The 19,941-nt window shown below is 39.4% G+C and overlaps 1 long non-coding RNA gene across 5 annotated transcripts; it reads right to left on the bottom strand.

The window, feature by feature from the left end:
* Window positions 1-16,726: 16,726 nt before the first annotated feature.
* Window positions 16,727-18,498, bottom strand: LOC125806054 (uncharacterized). Of its 5 annotated transcripts, none has more exons than XR_007441369.1 (6): window positions 18,430-18,498; window positions 18,233-18,303; window positions 17,265-17,374; window positions 17,006-17,054; window positions 16,853-16,929; window positions 16,728-16,803 (listed from the first exon to the last, which is right to left on the bottom strand). It is a non-coding gene; the product is annotated as an uncharacterized LOC125806054 (long non-coding RNA). The 5 variants fall into 5 exon arrangements; XR_007441366.1 differs by having other exon boundaries at window positions 18,353-18,431; XR_007441367.1 differs by lacking the exon at window positions 17,006-17,054 and having other exon boundaries at window positions 16,853-16,978; window positions 18,353-18,431.
* Window positions 18,499-19,941: the final 1,443 nt, after the last annotated feature.

The following is a 19,941-nucleotide window of genomic DNA, read 5'->3' as shown; positions in this document are numbered from 1 at the left end:
TTGAGTTTGTTTTCGCCATTTTTTCAAATGCTTTGCGACGGATAATGGGTGTTTATGCAGCAGCGCCAGTCAGAAAGTTAGCGCTGCTCTTGTGGTGGATGAAATATTAAACCTCCAGAAGTCAAGAGTGCATCTTCTTGTCTTGTCATCTTCTTTCCCTCATCCTCCAGGCTAGGAAGAACGTATGTGAGATGTCACCGCCAGCTTCCTAAAGTGCTTGTCAATATTTCCCAGCAGGGAAGGAAGTCGGAAAAGTAGGTTTTTATTTCTGAGTTATGAGTGAGAACATTGAATGATGTGGCTTCATTTTTGGCAGCAATGCGTGACATCTCACATGACCTGAATGACTTATTGACTTGGAAAAAAAATGTTTAAAGCAATATTTCAGCCAGAAATGCATGCATTGTTAAAAATAACAAAAATAGCACTGAAATGCAATGTTGATTTGATAGAGCTACAGGGTTTCGCACAAGTATTTATACTCCTTGATGTTTTTCACATTTTTTCACCTTACAACCCTAAACATAAATGTATTCTATTGAGATTTTAAGTGATAGACCATCACAAAGTATTACAGTTACTCTGAAACCTCTAAGTATAATGAAATCAATTACCCTAAGAAGTCAGTTAATTAATTACTTGATTAGTAGCTTTAACTTCAATATTGCCAAAGTCTATGCAGGTCTAAAGCACAAAGGGGGACAGAAGAGGCCACACTCACCATGGAGAACATACAGGGGTTAGACAATGAAACTGAAACACCTGTCATTTTAGTGTGGCAGGTTTCATGGCTTAATTGGACCAGCCTGGTGGCCAATCTTCATTAATTGCACATTGCACCAGTTTATGAGTGACAATATTTGTCGATAACGCACTGTAACCGAAGCTCTCCATGTTTTACTCTGCCATATACTGGTAACCTAGCAACGATGCAGTGCTCACAAACCAAATACAAATGCAATGTCATTAAGTGGCGGAGTGTTTATAACCAAACCGATCACATTTTCTCGTCATGTTTAACTCAAAATCTTTCAATAAACAGTGATAATGGATCTGTGGTATAATCGCAATAATACGTATAATATTGCTTAAATAATCGGTGAAAATCGTAGGGTGTTTCAGGGTATTTGGGAATACATTTGGATAACCTGTCGAGTTTTACAGACCATGTTGACAGTTTATGTAAGAGAGCCAGTCAGAGGTTGTATCTAGTTAGGAAACTGAATGAGTTAGGGATTGATAATCAAGTCTGAAGAAAGTTTGTGTTAGCCTGATAGAGAGTGTACTGGTGTTTAATATCTCTATAAGTAAAAACAAACTGTCTAGAATTGTTAAAGTAGCAGGAAAAATAATTGTCTGGCAACCAAAAGTAGATATCTTTCTAATAGAGACCTATATAGGAAAGCCAGAGCAATATTTTCTGACTCAGTTCATCCTCTTCACAATGAGTTTGAGCCTCTCCCTTCAGGCCAACTTTATAGAGTGCCCTTGACGAACGAAAAGATCTATAAAGGAGCGTTTGTTCCCAATGCCAACAAACACATTAACAAATCACACTAAATGTACCTAGTCTGTATGTGTTTGTTGTTTATTGTATTTTTTCTTTTTAATTGATCTTTTGTCTGTGTTGTGTTGTGTTGTTCTGTGGATGGGTTTGTTATTTAACTGTCCATTTTACAGTAAAACCAAAGAAAAATGTTCTACTTTGGCGGGACAAATAAAGCTTTATTCTATTCTATTCTTTATTCTTATAGTCAAGCTGTGTAAACAGCAAACAACATCATGAAAACCAAGGAACTCACCAGACAGGTCAGAGATAAAGTTGTGGAGAAGTTTGAAGCGGGGTTTGGTTATAAAAACATATCCCAAGCTTTGAGTATCCCTAGAAGCACTGTTTAATTGTTCATTAAAATCAAGGCATGGTTGTCCACCCAAACTGATAGATCGAGCAAGAAGAGCACTGGTCATAGAAGTAGCCAAGAAGCCCATGGTCACTCTGGATGAGCTGCAGAAATCCACAGCTCAGGTGGGAGAATCTGTACACAAGACATACATAAGTCTTTGTGCACTCATCAACTCAGCTACAGTGGAATGGTTTAGTTCAAAGAATATTCATGTGTTAGGATGGACCAGTCAAAATCCTGACCTGAATCCCGTTGAGCTTTTGTGGCAAGATATGAAAATTGCTGTTCACAGACGCTCTCCTTCTAACCTAACTGAGCTTGAGCTGATTTCTGCAGCTCCTCCAGAGTGACCATAGGTGTGCAAAGCTGGTAGAGACATACCCTAAAAGACTTGCAGCTGTAATTGTGGCAAAAGGTAGCTCGACTAAATAAAAAGGGGGGTGAATTAATTTTCATGTCACACTTTTCAGATTTTTATTTGATTAAAATGTTGAAAAACCATGTTTCATTTTAATTCCACTTCACTTCACTTAATTCCAAATTTTGTGCTACTTTGTGTTGGTCTGTCATTTAAAATCTCAGTAAAATACAAAAAAAAAAGGTTTGTGTTTGTAAGGTGAAAGAATGTGATAAAGTTCAAGGAGTATGAATACTTTTTGCAAACCACTGTACACTGCAGTACACTCATCATCGTCTTCATCAAAAATAAAAATGATTGCACTCGGAAGGACCAATCCGAAGTGTTGGATTGCAATGCTGCTAGGAAGGAAGGTAAAGATTACAAGGAACAAATATATATATATATATATATATATATACATAAACATTTGATTTGACTCATATGGGCAATATTTATTGAGATACACATACAGCAGCTGTGTGTAACGCATGCATAACTAACATGCCCATAGTAAAATCACCAGTCTTAAATCAACACTGTTAGTGTTCAATTTTACACTCTCACTGTTAATTTAACACTAAAGGTGTTGATTTAATACTGGTGAAAATACTACACAGCTTGTCATAAAGTTGTAGAGGTTCCTAATGGTGTTCTGTGATAATTCCTCTCATGTAGCTTAAATATTCACTCAAATATTGCAGTCTTAAGTCTTAAGAGCACATTGAATAGCATCCCACATGGTTTTAATTGGATGTAACTGTAGGTCTGGCGATGTGGTTGGCCATGGCACAGCATTGATGTCTTTAAGGAAAGAAGGAAAGCTCTTGAGATGGCAGCACTATTGTAGTAGACAAACATTGTTCTTTTGGAATAGTGAACATGTGTGCATGTTCACTATGGGCTGTCAAAGTGTTTGTGATGAAGACCAAAGGTGATTTGGCATTGTTTCAAATGAAACCCATTTAAGATGAGACCAGGTCTTGGATGTTTGATGCATGACAACCATTGATCTTACTGCTGACCAAAGATTTGTTGGTCATCTCTGTCCATACAAGAGCAAAGGAAACCCTTAGAACCCGACCCTGTTTTTGTCAGTTCCTCTTTCAGGTCTTATAACACAGTAATTATATCAGACAGACACATGCCCTGATCTCTTTTACTCCAGAAGACATACAGCTGCTCAAAAATGTAATCATTTAAAATGTGAAAGAAAGCAACTGATCATGTTTTGGTCAAAATTTTACCAAGCACCTGTTTTTTTTTTTTTTTAACATATTTTTGAATGTATAGACTTTAAATATATTCACACCTAAGATATCTTTTCAAAAATGGTTAGACTAGAGTGTTTATGAGTTGAAAGCATAAGAATATTGATTATATTCCATTACATGGTTTATTACTTTGACAAAATACATGGACAGCATCAGGCAGAGTTATTTTTAATTCTTGTTAATCACACCTTTAGGATACATGTAGATTACTAAAAACCTCCTGACACTCAGAGCAGCCTATGCCTTTCAGTATTTTAATCAGCACACAAAAATGTAAACTTTTTACTCTTAATAAAAAATATATAGTGCAAAATAACTACTTAGTAAAAATGTGCAAGTAAAATAAAACTATATAAAGTAGTGCGCACACCATACCTCGCTTTAGTTTTTGAGTGCAGGTAGTTTTACACTTGTTCTGCGGACACTTCTGAGTAATTTACTGATATTATTTGGTTTGAAACATCATAAAGGTAAATAATATTGGTTGGGGAAGGAGATCTCACTTTTTTAGGTGTTTTCTCAATGGGGTTCTTGTAGATTTAGCTTTACTGCACTATTTTTAGAAAGATTAAGTTCCACCCTTTCTAACCATATATGGATTATGTTGATGGGTGAAGGTATTCCTGAGTAAATTAAGCTGAGAACACAAGGTGCGATTTTGGATGTAGAATCCGTCCGTACCCGTTCTAAGGGTTATGGATGATGATGACCCATTGCTTTTCTGATTATGTTTTGGTGGAGACGACCAATGAATCCATTAGCTTTTTTGGGGGGGATCTTTAAAGTAGTGGATCACAGAAATGCAGAAATTCTTCCATTCTTGGGTTTGTCCATTTTATAGGCTGGAGAAATGGTACGGCTTTCAGATGTCACTGCCAGAATCCGAAAGTCACTGCCAGTGCAGCCCTGGAAGGGATGGAAAAATTCTCGTTCTGCATGCTGAATATGACATCTTATGTGACCAGAATTATTTACTGGCTCGCAATCTGTCACAGCAAAATATAGACAGCCAAACATTCTATCAGTGCTATCAATTTAAAAAAAAGCTACCACTTGTTTTCACTGCTTCACTGTTGGAATCTTGTGGGAAGTTACGTGCACTGTAAACCCAGTATTTATAGTCTGAAGTCAAAGAACTCAGTAATGTATTTCCAAACATTTTGACTATTTTGAGTTAAGTGAACATCTGTGGCCACATATACATTTAAACTGAGATCTGAGTTGAATCAACTTATAATAACTGAGTTAATTTGGTCTGCAACACTTTACTTGGATGGTCCATTTGATGGCCTCTTTGATGCTCAACTGACATTTAACTAACATTCAACTACATGTCTATTAAATGCAAATGGACTAAAAGGTGAAATTAAATGATTCTCTATTGAATATAACCCTACATTCAACTCTAATCTAAACGCTTATCATAATATTTTAGGATTGGGTTTAGGTTTAGATTTTAAGCTTAGGTTAAGGTTAGGGTTAGGGTTAGGTGTAGGGTTTAATTTTATGGTTGATTAAGGGTTAAGGTTAGGGTTAGGTGTAGAGTTAGGTTCTTTTTTGAATCATTCAATGGACATTCAATTCAGTGTTAGTTGAATATCAGTTGAGCATCAGCAAGGCCATAAAATGGACCATCCAAGTAAAGTGTTACCATTTAGTCTTTTGCCATTGGCAGCTTCTTTTACACTGGCTTCTGGCACAATCTATTTGCATACAGGGTAGGTCCCCCATTTTCCGACACCCACCATCAGTGTGTAGTGAGTTATCGTATATTATGATTAGCTGCCTGGCCTCTGTGTTGTAGGCTGTAAGAATAAGCATCATTTTCTGAGCTGCAGTAACTCTGTTTTGGCTGTGCTCTAAATACTGTTTACTCTATAGTGTTTTCTTTCTTCATGTTTTTTCTTCAAATCTATATATATATATCTATATATACAAAAAAAATTACACACTCACTCATTGTCAACCGCTTTATTCGTAAAGGGTCGTGGGGAGGGCTAGAGTCTATCCCAGGTGGCATCGGGTGGAAGGCAGGATACACTCTGGACAGGCCGCCAATCCATCGCAGGGCAGACAGACACAGACAGACACACAGACACACTCACTCACTCACTCACCCACACCTAGGGGCAATTTTTATCCGACATCAAATTAGCCTGAACTTTGGACTGTGGAAGGAAAGAGAACGTGCAAACTCCACACAGAAGGACCCCGGTTGCCCCAATCGGGAATCGAACTATATATATTCTGGTTCTGTTCTGGTTAAGTTGGCGTAAATTATATTTATTATGTAATTATGTAATTCTTAATGAAACCAGTCTAGTATAAATTAAATACATCAGGAAAATCTTAATTTAATATATATGTATTAAATTCATTGTACTTTAAAAAATATATGAATAAACTTAAGCAACTCAATGCTCTGGGGAATCATTGCTTGTGACATCGCGTCACCTATAGTAGTGATACAAGGGACACCAACAGCCTAATTGGCACAGATACTGCATATATTTGAAAATTCTGTATGTTATCTGTTCGTGAATGCAGTGAAAGACCTTCTTGTTTGATTTCTTCTAATAGTTATTCATTTTCTTTGAGATGATTTCTCCATACATTAGATGGAGAAAGAGATGGCGGCGCACAGTAGTGCAGCGGCTACTCACGCTCCTAGCGAACACCCTTTTTTGAGCTGTTTTTCCGTCGGTTCTGAACCCAACTTCACGCACCCTACGCGTGTGAGTTATAGCAGAACCGAACTTTTGAGGATTATGGACAGTTTGGTCAGTAAAACAGCAACTTTGGACAATAATATCCGAGCTACGCTGGGCGAGCTACAGCTCCTCCGCGCTCCGGCGTGGGGGAGCGGATCGCTGCAGACAAAGGGCAGGAGGAGGCGGTGCCAGCGGCGTCAGAAGCGAGGAAAACGCGCTGGGGTGCTAGCCAGGCTAAAGGCTAATGCTAACCGGCCCCCGATTCCGTCGCTTTTCCTGTCTAATGTCCGCGCTTTGGATAACAAACTGGACCTGCTGCGGCTGAGGATGAATGTTTCTGAGGAGATGAGGAACTGCGCTGTGATTTGTCTCACGGAAACCTGGCTGAATCACACCATGCCGGACTCAGCCTTCCAGCTCGCCGGCCGGCAGCTCTTCCGAACGGACCGCAGCCTTTTATCTGGAAAATCCCGGGGGGGCGGTTTGTGCGTCTACATAAACAAAGGTTGGTGCACAAACTGCGTGTTGGTAAACAGCCACTGCTCCGAGGCGACAGAACAGCTGACTGTGAAGTGTCGCCCTCACTATCTGCCTCGTGAGTTTTCGGCGGTGTTCGTGATTGCTGTTTACATAGCGCCGGATGCTAATGCTAACAACGCGCTGAAGGAGCTCCATGAGAACATCAGCTCGCTTCAGAACAAGCATCCGGACGCGTTCTACGCGGTAGCGGGGGATTTTAACCACGTAGAACTGAAGAACACGCTGCCGAGGTTTTACCAACACGTGAACATCCCAACGCGAGGTAATAATACGTTAGAGCGCGTTTATTCCTCCGTGAAAGACGCTTACAGGGCATTCCCGCGCCCCCACCTCGGGCTTTCAGACCACATCTCCATCATGCTGGTCCCCGCATACCACCCCCCGCTGCGACGCTCCAAACCCACACAGAAGACCATCACTGTGTGGCCCAGTGACGGCGACGCTGTGCTGCAGGACTGCTTCGGCTGCACAGACTGGCAGGTCTTCAGGGATGCTGCTGAGTGTGAGGGGGAGCTGGATCTGGAGGAGTACACATCTGCTGTTCTTGGGTACATCAGCAAGTGCACTGAGGATGTCACTACCACCAAGACTGTGACTTGCTACCCCAACCAGAAGCCCTGGCTGAACGCAGAGGTGCGTTCTCTGCTGAAAGCCAGGGATGCTGCCTTCAGGTCTGGAGACCCAGACGAACTCAGGAGAGCTAGAAGAGAGCTGACTGTTGGAGTTAAGAGGGCAAAAGCTGCATATGCTCAGAAAATCCAGGGACACTTTTCCTCCCAGGATCCACAGAGCATGTGGAGGGGCATCAAGTGCATCACGGACTACAAATCCAACGCTGCACAAAGCTCCAAAGACCCATCCCTGCCTGAGGCTCTCAACAAGTTCTACGCCCGCTTTGAGAATCCTGACACCCCCCCCAGCACCAGACTCCCACACTCACCAGGAGAGGAGCCCCTCAGCGTGACACCAGCAGAAGTAAGGAGAACGCTGAGAAGGATCAACCCCCGAAAAGCTGCTGGCCCGGACAACATCCCCGGACGGGTGCTAAGAGACTGCGCAGACCAGCTCTCGGACGTCCTGGCCGACATTTTCAACGCGTCCCTCATCCAGGCAGCTGTCCCCACTTGCCTGAAGACCGCCACCATCATCCCAGTCCCCAAGAGCTCTGCAGTGACAGGTCTGAATGACTACCGGCCAGTGGCCCTCACTCCGATAGTCACAAAGTGCTTTGAAAGACTGGTTCAGACCCACATCAAAGCCACCATCAACGTCACTGTGGATCCACACCAGTATGCATACAGGAAGAACCGATCCACAGAGGATGCCATCTCCTCCGTGGTCCACACTGCCCTCACCCACCTGGAGCAGAAGGATTCCTATGTCCGTATGCTCTTTGTGGACTTCACATCCGCTTTCAACACCATGATTCCACAGACCCTGATAAATAAACTCTCCTCACTAGGACTGAGCTCTTCGCTGTGCAACTGGGTCCTAGACTTCCTGACCAACAGGCCGCAGTCTGTGAGAATTCACAACATCTCCTCCCCCACTATAATCCTCAGCACTGGCTCCCCTCAGGGCTGTGTGCTGAGCCCCCTCCTGTTCACACTGCTCACATATGACTGCTCACCTCTCCATCCAGGCTGTCATATTGTGAAGTTTGCAGACGACACAGCAGTGGTTGGATGCATCACAAACAGAGATGAGTCCAGCTACAGGCAGGAGGTGGAACACCTGGAGGGTTGGTGCAGAGAGAACAACCTCTGCATCAACGTAAAGAAGACGAAGGAGATGATTGTGGACTTCAGAAGAGGCCAGCATGCCCACCTCCCCCTGCACATTGGAGGATCTGCGGTGGAAGTGGTTGACAGCTACAGGTACTTAGGGGTGCACCTGAGCAGCAACCTCACCTGGAGCAACAACACCTCCACTCTGGTCAGGAAGGCACATCAGCGGCTCTACTTCCTCAGGAGGCTGAGACGAGCTGGACTCGGGAGCGCAGTCCTCACCTCCTTCTACAGATGTGTGGTGGAGAGCGTCGTGTGCTCCAGCATCAACGTGTGGCATGGAAGCTGCTCTGCTGCAGACAGGAAAGCTCTGCAGAGGGTGGTGAAGGCTGCACAGAGGATTGTTGGAGTCAGCTTCCCCAGCACCATGGACATCTACACCTCCAGATGCAGGAAGAGGGCCACCTGCATCAGGAAGGATCCCACCCACCCAGCACATGCACTTTTTGTCCCGCTTCCCTCAGGACGGAGGCTGCGGAGCATCAAGTGCAAAACAACCAGACTGAGAAACAGCTTCATTCCGGAAGCTGTAAGACTCTTAAACTCCACTTAACAACACACTGCACTGACACACAAGGACAATTACTGTACAAACACGGTCACTTTACCCGCACTGAGACATTTTATTTTCTACTGCTCAAATTCATTTCATGCTGCTATAGCACATTTGCACTCTGGACTTGTTGCTGCAACCTGTCTACTCTTTCTATTTATTTCATTTTGGGGTATTTATCTTTAACTATTTTGTATATTCTATTTTTATTGTATTCCTTTATTGTACTTTTATCTATATATCTATTTAATAACAGCTCTTGGGTGTAAACTGGATCGTGAGATCACAATTTCGTTCCACCTCATGTACCACATAAGATGCGAATGACAATAAAATCTCCTTGAATCCTTGAATCCTTGAATTAGAAATTAAAAATATATTTTCTTGCAATAGTAAAAAACTATAATGGTCTATTCAACTCAAACAACTACATCTTTGTGCATTATTGCATTATTTTTTTTTGTCAATGATTGAATGATTTGTAAATGATATGCTAATCTGTTAGCTTTCATTCACTGTTCATTTACACTGGGATCTTTATAATTAGTGGGTTGGAGAAGCAATGTTGCATTTAGGGAACACTAAAGCAGAGAAGCAGACTGGCTGGTCTTATTTGCACATACAGTTATGCACACAATCCGTTGTGGCATCTTTTGAAAAATGAGGGGTGCACTGAAAGTGTCTGCTACATTATTTAATATTCATTACACAGAATAACCTCCACGGCCCTTAAATGAAGCAGTGTCTTCTGAAGGGTAAAAGCCTCTATGAGGGGAAAGAAAGAATCTACATTAAATTACACTGCTGATGCCTTTATTGCTTTACTGCGTGTCTGTGGAAGAATAATTGTAATGTTTCTAAAGTTTTAATAAAAGGTTTTGTTTGCTCAGTTTGAAAAAGGCTACGGAAATAAAAGCTCCAAGAGAGGCTTTCGGGAGGGAGAAATCACTTTAACCCTTTGAACACTAGGCTGTTTTGGTGTGTTTTTTCTTAGTTTTTGTCAGTTTTGTCAGTTATATCGGACAGTCACACGCTATGAGCTCTTTTATTCCAGAAGACATATGATTGCTCAAAAACACAATCATTTAAAATGTAAAAGGAAGCAGAATTGTTATGTTTTTTTTTTTTTGGAACTGGTCATGTTTTGGTCATAATTTTACCAAGCACCTGTTTTTTTCACTTATTTCTGAATGTATAAACTTTAAATATATTCACACCTAAGATATATTTTCAAAAATGGCTAGACTAGAGTGTTTATATACTAGAGTTGAAAGCATAAGATTATTGATGATACTTCATTACATGGTTTATTAATTACTTTGACAAATTACATGGAGAGAGAGCATCAGGCGGAGTTATTTTTCTAGATAATCACACCTCTAGGATACATGTAGATTACTAAAAACCAATATGGCCAATAATATTCCAACTAATAGCAAAACTCATTTACTACACTAGATATTTATTTTCAGCTGCTTATAATACCAACAAATATTATAATAAAGAGTTATTCCACAAAATAAGGAAAAAAGGACACGCAATGAAAACTATATACAAAAAATGTACACTTTTTAATCTAAATAATACATAAAAAAAAGTTTAGTGCAAAATAACTACTTATTAATAAAAACCATATAAATTAGTGCGCACACCATACCTAGCTTTAGTTTGAGTAAAGCAGGTACTTTTTCATACACTTTTGAGTCATTTACTGATATTATTTGGTTTGAAACATCATATAAATATGTTTGAAGCACTAAAGGTAAATAACTTTTTTTTTGTGGGAAAGATCCTTTTTTTTCAACAATTTAAGGAATCAGTGGTGATGATGACATTATTTGATTTATTCAGAGACCTGAGAGTGAATGTAAATACAACTGATTATGTGTTTTGAGCAAATAAATAATAATAATAATAATAATAATAATAATAATAATAATAATAATAATAATAATACGCTTTATTAATATAGCAACTTTCATACATACAAAAATGCAGCTCTAAGTGCTTCACAATAAATTTAAATAAATTAGCAAAATGTAAAAGTAATAAAATAAAACAAAAGTAACAAAAGTAACAATTTCATAAAATAGTAGGAAATAAGACATTTATATTAAAATAAATTATAGAATAAAATACATTTAAACAAAAATTATAGAATCAGAATATTTCCTTTTTAAAATAAAATAAAATAAAATACTTTTTTTATTCAGTGTTTTAAGTATAAGTGGAACATAACTAGTAGAAAGCTAAGCTAAACAGGAAGGTTTTTAGCTGCCTTTTAAAACTAGTGACACTCGATGCCCGACGAATACTAATTGGTAAAGAGTTCCATATTTTTGGGGCATAAAAACAGAAAGCTGCTTCACCAGTCTTTTTGTGATTCATTCTGGGAATGTTCAATAGAGCAGCTCCTGATGATCTTAACACACGATTTGGAACATATTCTGTCAGACAGTCTGAGATGTATGTAGGTGCTAATCCATTAAGAGATGGACTACCACAGACTTCCAGCAGACCCTCCAAGAAACACGACTAGCCATGGCTGAGGGGATTCATGGCCAGCCTTCAAAAGGAGGGAATGTAGGTCATATGAAAGACTGATCTTGAAATAATCATGTGGACCACAGCAGATTAGTGTTGGAGCTTTGGAGCTGAACAGTAATGTTTACCTGCACTTCATCTGAGGATCGCTTCAGAAGAAACACTATGGCTACGGCTATCCTGAGCTTTCTTTAGCAACAGCCTACGAAACCGCAACACCACTCATTATTCGCAAATTAATTTGCGAATCCAGCAAGACGCGGCTGCCCACACGCTGGGCCTCTGCAAACGGTTATTACTCTGCCGCAGTTTGCCAGGAGAACCATAAGCGCTAATTGCCTCGGACGGTTAATGAGCCTGGGCAAACGCGATCCAGGACGTTTCTTCAGGCAACAAACAAGCTTGAATTCAAGCTATTGGCTTGAATGCCTCTATATCCGACCCATCAGGGTATGCCGCATGTTCCTGTGTGCAGAAACGAATGCGAAGCTGACTTTCTTCTCTTGCTTTCTCCTCCATTTGCAACCCCCAGCCAAGCATTACATACCGGCATTGTGTGGACACAATGGCAGCCGCTGGCTTTTGTGGGTCTCGGAGGTCAGGGTGATTGAAGGGAAGCAAGAAGGCGTCCAGGTGCCTTTTGAAGGCAACACTAAACTAGTCCCTGGGGAACAGCAACCTTTCCCTGTCGTTACACCCCACACGCAAAAAGTCCAACCAGCATCATCATCTACAGCGCCAGTTCCAAATAAAAAAAGATCTGATATTTAAGGGTGGTATCAAACCTGTTGTCCGAATATCTGGTTTCTGGTCTCTGGTTCCTCTCAGCTTGGTTTGTTTTCACACAGACACAAACCTAAACACTGAAAACCAATGGTGTGAAAGCAAGAAGGATAAAAATAAAGTAAGAAGTTCTTGGTCGCGTTGCGGTCCAACCCAGCATGTACAGCTCTGGAAAAAAAAAAAAAGAGACCACTTAAAAATTTGTTTTAAAAAAATTATTTGATTTCGCCAAATTGAAAACCTCTGAAATATAATGAATCAAGAGGAAGATAGATGATCACAAGCCATCCAACCAAGCCGAACTGCTTGAATTTTTGCACCAGGAGTGCAGGCGTAAAGTTACCCAAAAGCAGTGTGTAAGACTGGTGGAGGAGAACTTGTTGCATATAAGATGCATAAAAACTATGATTAAAAACCAGTGTTATTCCACCAAATATTGATTGAATTAAACACTGAAATGACTATGAACTTGTTTTTTTTTTTGCCATTTTTCATTCTAAATCTGCAAATAAATGCTCTACATGACAATATTTTTATTTGGAATTTAGGAGGAATGTTTTCTGTACTTTTTAGAGTAAAACAACAATAATTATTGGTCTTTTAAAAGTAATGGAACATGTATTGTTTTAATGAAAACTGAGTGAATTATCCTCATTGAACTATTACCTGTTAGAGGTAAGGAAGCCCATTGCACTAAATATTATGTAGAGTAATTTTTGTTTTCAGACATCTTTTGGGTAATTAAACATGCACCGGGTCAAATTAACCCGGGAACACCATTGCTGTTCCTGACAAATGAACATAATAGGAGGGTTAAAAAGCTGTTTTGTGCAATATGTGAACACCATCCAGAAACTCTGGAAATTCATAGATTTGATTTCATAGATTTGATTTCGATGGCGCCACCACAAGCTGTCATGTTCAGCAAGTACTTCACACTTCAGGCACCTTTTATCATCACTCTGAGGGAACAAATCAATAGGAAGCCCTTAGTGATTGACTTCTGCTCTGACTGTGTGATCACGCTCACTGAGAAACTCAGAACAGTTCATTCCATAAAATAAAGCATGGGGCTTTATGTTTTTTTAATGTTTTTTTTTGTTTGTTTGTTTGTTTTAATAACGGGACGGAAGGAGCCGTTCCAAATGTTCTAAATGTATCACAGAGGGATATTAGGTAAGACAAGGTCAAAATGTTTTTTTAATGCAGCAGATTTTACTTAGTCGCTACTGCCAGATAACCGCCAGATAATACAACATGTTGCTACAGCTCAGTATTACATAATGCAAGCCTTGTTTCTTGGTGTGTTTTTTCTTTTTTTTTTTGTTTGTTTTACGTAATGCGGTTGGTTTTTAATTATTTACAATCATTGAGGAAATCTCCCTGCTGTGCTCTTCGCTGCTGTAACATGAACGTTCCTGCTCTGGAGTTTGTGATGATAAGCTGGTGGAATGTTGTAAATGATTCAGAAAAGATAGTATAACATCTTTAACATCTTGATTTAGCAACAGACTTTATTCACCTGCTGTTCTCAAGAAGAATATTTTTTTCCCCCCTAAAGTCTACTTATGCAGTGTTTACTATTATTCTTACCTTCACCAATGTAGGATTCTTAATTATTCTTTATTATAAATCAATAGCTGTGAAAAAAAATGTCATTTAACCCTTGTGTGGTGTTCGGGTCTGTGGGACCCGTTTTCATTTCTCATCAAATGATACAAATTTTTTTTTTTCTAACTCAAACTCATTGGCATTGGCTGATTTTTTGTGAAAAACATATATCAAAACACCTTTTTGATAAACACACACTGTACACCCCCCCCCCCCCCCCCCACACACACAAACACACTTTTGTATTACATACAGTATGTTTGACCAATGGTTAATAAACATTGCTTCATTTGTAAATTTTAAACTAAACAAATTTTCTACTCTTATCTTGAGTTTAATTCAATTTCTTTTACATTTTATTAAAAAACTAATAAAAAAAGAGTAGCACTTTTTAAAAGAAATGTAACATAAGAAAGGTAAAGGGCAAATATTAACCATGTATATTGCTTGCAATTTAGGTGAAGAAAGCATGTGTAAAGCATTTTAATGTAAAATTGCTTAATTTTGCTGAATTAAATACAATGAACAAAGTAAACGAGTAACAAATATATGAACACCGCACAAGGGTTCAAACATCTAACATACCATTTTTGTTAAGCATTACTTTAATTTTTAGTAAGATGTACATTTATCATCAAAGATTTAGTTTAAAATAGCACTCAAGAGTTTTGAATCCCGATCATGTTGCTTGCCATCAGCTGCTGGAGACCTGAGAGAGCACGATTGCCCTTGCTCTTTTTTTGGGTGGGTAGATGGCACCGGGCGGGTGGGTGATGTCGATCAGCACATACATCAGCACTTGTGAGCTGATGTATCGAAACCTGCGCTGCGTTTTCCTCCGAGTGCGTTGTAATGCTACTTTGTAAGGATGCATCAGCAGCAGTTCGAAGAGTGGCAGGGGTCGACTTCGAATGTCAGTCTTGTGCTAGTCTTCACCCTCCTTGTGATGGGGGATATAAAGCTTAGTAGCCACTGAGTAACAGCTGAATGGGTGAGACAGTTGGCCTAGCTGAATTGGAATAAAATGGTAAAAAAAATAGAAATAAAATACAAAAAAATAAATAGTTGCACTCAGAAGGAAAAAACTAACGAAATGAAACTTGGTGGATAGTCATGTCAGTCTGTCATGAAGTGATTCTTCAGTGATGAGTCACATATCTGTGTTGAACATGACCAAATAATTCATAGAAGTAATGTGGTCACCTCCAACATCAAAGGTTTGTTGTCACGCATCACACGTCCAGAAGGTCTGGACATTTCTTTCTTGGTGCAACTATTTTTGCAACAGTTTTTTTTTTGTCTTTATTGATGATGAATGTATAAGTAAGGTATTGATCTTTCTCTGCTGAGGTTGATTCCTACTAGGTATTGTTCCTTTTCATTTTTAAACAACACCTTAAACACATGTTCTCCCTTTTTATCGCTTCGCAACATCTTGTTTGCAAATATTGATTGAATAAATGACACACTGCATGTATTAACAACGCTTCTGCACTTCTACTACAAGGCTAAATATATATGTTTTATTCATTCATTCATTCATTCATTTGCTCTGTCGTTCATTCCAATAGCGAGAGTAATACAGTGCAGCTGTGTTGACACAGAATCCACTGGATTAGAATATGCCTGACTCCTCATTCCAGAGAAGAATGAATAAATGATTTTCCCCCAGCGTGCCGGCATAGCAAGATCAAGGCTAATCAAGGCTAATTTGTGCGAATGCATGAATACGGAAGAAAGGGAACAACATGAAGGCAGACGGGCACAGCCTCCAGTCTCCAGCCTCCGTTCTCAGACTGGTTCCTCGGCTCAGCTTCATAAATTATTAAAAAAAGGTGCTTCAAATTGTTATTTGAGCAACACCACTGAAGAACCATCAGTCAATCCATAAGGAACCATGATATATATAAGAATTATGATGATCATATATAAGAATTACTGATGCAACCCAAACAACCAAACACCCAATAAATTTACATACCTGAACCTAAACTGAACCTACACCTCAGCCTAACCCTCAATTTACCCAACACCTTAACCTAAACTCAACACACACCTCAACCTAACCCCTAAACTATCCAACACTTAAACCTAAACCCAAATTTAACCAACATGTCAACTTAAACCCTGATTTATCCAACACCTCAACCTTAACCTAAATTCAACCTACACCTCAACCTAACACCACAATCTATCAACACCTCAACCTCACCCTCAATTTATCTAATGAAACCTTAACTTAACCTACACCTCAACCTAACACCCAATCTATCAACACCTCAACCTAACCCTCAATTTATCTAATGAAACCTTAACTTAACCTACACCTCAACCTAACCCCAATCTATCTAACACCTCAACCTAAACCTAAACTTAACACACATCTCAACCTAAATCCCAATTTAATCAACACCTCATCCCTTAACCAAAACTTGACACACACCTCAACCTAAACCCCAAATGATCTAACACCTCAACCTAAACCTAAACTTAACACACATCTCAACCTAACCCCCAATTTATTTAACATCTCAACCTAACCCTCAATTTATCCAACACCTCAACCTTAACCTAAACTCAACCTACACCTCAACCTAACCACAATCTATCCAACACCTCAACCTAACCCTCAATTTATCTAATGAAACCTTAACTTAACCTACACCTCAACCTAACACCCAATCTATCAACACCTCAACCTAACCCTCAATTTATGTAATGAAACCTTAACTTAACCTACACCTCAACCTAACCCTCAATTTATCTAATGAAACCTTAACTTAACCTACACCTCAACCTAACCCCAATCTATCCAACACCTCAACCTAACCCTCAATTTATCTAATGAAACCTTAACTTAACCTACACCTCAACCTAACGCCAATCTATCAACACCTCAACCTCACCCTCAATTTATCTAATGAAACCTTAAATTAACCTACACCTCAACCTAACCCCAATCTATTCAACACCTCAACCTCACCCTCAATTTATCTAATGAAACCTTAACTTAACCTACACCTCAACCTAAACCCCAATTTATCCAACACCTCAACCTAAACCCCAATTTATCCAACACCTCAACCTAAATTTAACCTACACCTCAACCTTAACCCCAAATTATCTAACACCTCAACCTAAACTTAACCTACACCTCAACCTAACCCCAATCTATCCAACACCTCAACCTAACCCTCAATTTATCTAATGAAACCTTAAATTAACCTACACCTCAACCTAACCCCAATCTATCCAACACCTCAACCTAACCTTCAATTTATCAAATGAAACCTTAACTTAACCTACACCTCAACCTAACCCCAATCTATCCAACACCTCAACCTAACCCTCAATTTATCTAATGAAAACTTAACTTAACCTACACCTCAACCTAACACGCAATCTATCCAACACCTCAACCTAACCCTCAATTTATGTAATGAAACCTTAACTTAACCTACACCTCAACCTAACACCCAATCTATGAACACCTCAACCTCACCCTCAATTTATCTAATGAAACCTTAACTTAACCTACACCTCAACCTAACACCCAATCTATTCAAAACCTCAACCTAACCCTCAATTTATCTAATGAAACCTTAACTTAACCTACACCTCAACCTAACGCCAATCTATCAACACCTCAACCTAACCCTCAATTTATCTAATGAAACCTTAACTTAACCTACACCTCAACCTAACGCCAATCTATCAACACCTCAACCTAGCCCTCAATTTATCTAATGAAACCTTAAATTAACCTACACCTCAACCTAACCCCAATCTATCTAACACCTCAACCGAAACCTAAACTTAACACACATCTCAACCTAAACCCCAATTTAATCAACACCTCATCCCTTAACCAAAACTTAACACACACCTCAACCTAAACCCCAAATGATCTAACACCTCAACCTAAACCTAAACTTAACACACACCTCAACCTAAACCCCACATTATCTAACACCTCAACCTAAACCTAAACTTAACACACATCTCAACCTAACCCCCAATTTATTTAACATCTCAACCTAACCCTCAATTTATCCAACACCTCAACCTTAACCTAAACTTAACCTACACCTCAACCTAACCACAATCTATCCAACACCTCAACCTAACCCTCAATTTATCTAATGAAACCTTAACTTAACCTACACCTCAACCTAACCCCAATCTATCAACACCTCAACCTAACCCTCAATTTATGTAATGAAACCTTAACTTAACCTACACCTCAACCTAACCCTCAATTTATCTAATGAAACCTTAACTTAACCTACACCTCAACCTAACCCCAATCTATCCAACACCTCAACCTAACCCTCAATTTATCTAATGAAACCTTAACTTAACCTACACCTCAACCTAACCCCAATCTATCAACACCTCAACCTAACCCTCAATTTATCTAATGAAACCTTAAATTAACCTACACCTCAACCTAAACCCCAATTTAACCAACACCTCATCCCTAAACCTAAACTTAACACACACCTCAACCTAAACCCCAAATTATCTAACACCTCAACCTAAACCTAAACTTAACACACATCTCAACCTAACCCCCAATTTATTTAACATCTCAACCTAACCCTCAATTTATCCAACACCTCAACCTTAACCTAAACTTGGATTTGTCCAGCACCTCGACCTATACCTAGACATAACACACACCTAAACCTTAACTTAACACACATCTAAACCTAACCCCCAATTTATCCAACACCTCAACCTAAACCTGAACTTCCTACACCTCAGTATAAACCTGCTACAATTAAGCCTAAACTTAACACATATCTTAACCTTAACCTAAACGTATCCTGCACTTTAATCTACTTCATTAATTAATTAAAATTTAAGCTTAATATATACCTAAACCTATACCTAAAATGAAATTACACTTTTACCTCCATCTAAACTTTCTAAACCGAACTTAACATATTCCTTAACCTAAAGCTAACTTACTCTTCAAACTATTTATAAACTGTTTTTTTTTTTAAATAGCTCAATAACAAAGCTGTACAGCTGTAGTGACACTGTTTTCCTAATTCTTCTTCATGCACATAACTGAGAGGTTGTGTGTATTTTGGCAAAAAACAGTGCCAAAATTGCACAATTAGTGCAAAATATTTTGTGCAAATGTAACACCTTTTTTTTTGTTGCAGAAATGGTTGTAAAGGTGTAAAAAGCCTTGAAACTGATAAAGAACCTTTACATCAAGTGTAGCTTTTTTAGACCTTTTCTAAAGAAGTTCTTCACTCTCCATTTATTACATCACTATTACATGACATCACATGGACTTTTTATTGAAGCAAAAGTGCTTCTTTTATGACATCAGCCAGAGAACCGTTTGAAGCACCTTCATTGTAAGAGTGTGCACAGAGTTTAGCCAACAAGTGCGTCGTCATAAGGAGCTGCAACTATTGACCATGCTTTGTGCTGAATACTAAAGAGCCGGCTGAAGATCAGGCCTAAAGGACAAGCGACTGATGCCGACGATTCTGATGCAAGAAGAGGCAGCATCTGGCTGGCGGTAATGACATGCATGGAGATGAAGCTTTGTGGTATAAGTGGAAAAAGAGAGCTTGAGTGAACTTCAGTGGCACTCGCTTCTCCTCCTTCTTTTTGCCCTTCTGTAATGCTAAATCTCTCCTGTGGGATCAATCTGCAGTGTCTGCTGGCTGTGGAGGAACGAGGGAAGGATCCACGCTGTGAAAATAGCTCTGTCCGTGAGAGCAGAGCTACTGACCCGCCAAGCAACAGCTGCTTTTATCTGCAGCTTTCTGCCTGAAACTGCTCATGTGTGGCCAGGTGGAATGGATGTTTTG

This window comes from Astyanax mexicanus, chromosome 12 (genome assembly GCF_023375975.1).
Source record: "Astyanax mexicanus isolate ESR-SI-001 chromosome 12, AstMex3_surface, whole genome shotgun sequence".
Lineage (NCBI taxonomy): Eukaryota > Metazoa > Chordata > Actinopteri > Characiformes > Acestrorhamphidae > Astyanax > Astyanax mexicanus.
The sequence above is the reverse complement of the archived record's forward strand: the minus strand, read 5'-3'. Positions and strand labels throughout refer to the sequence as shown.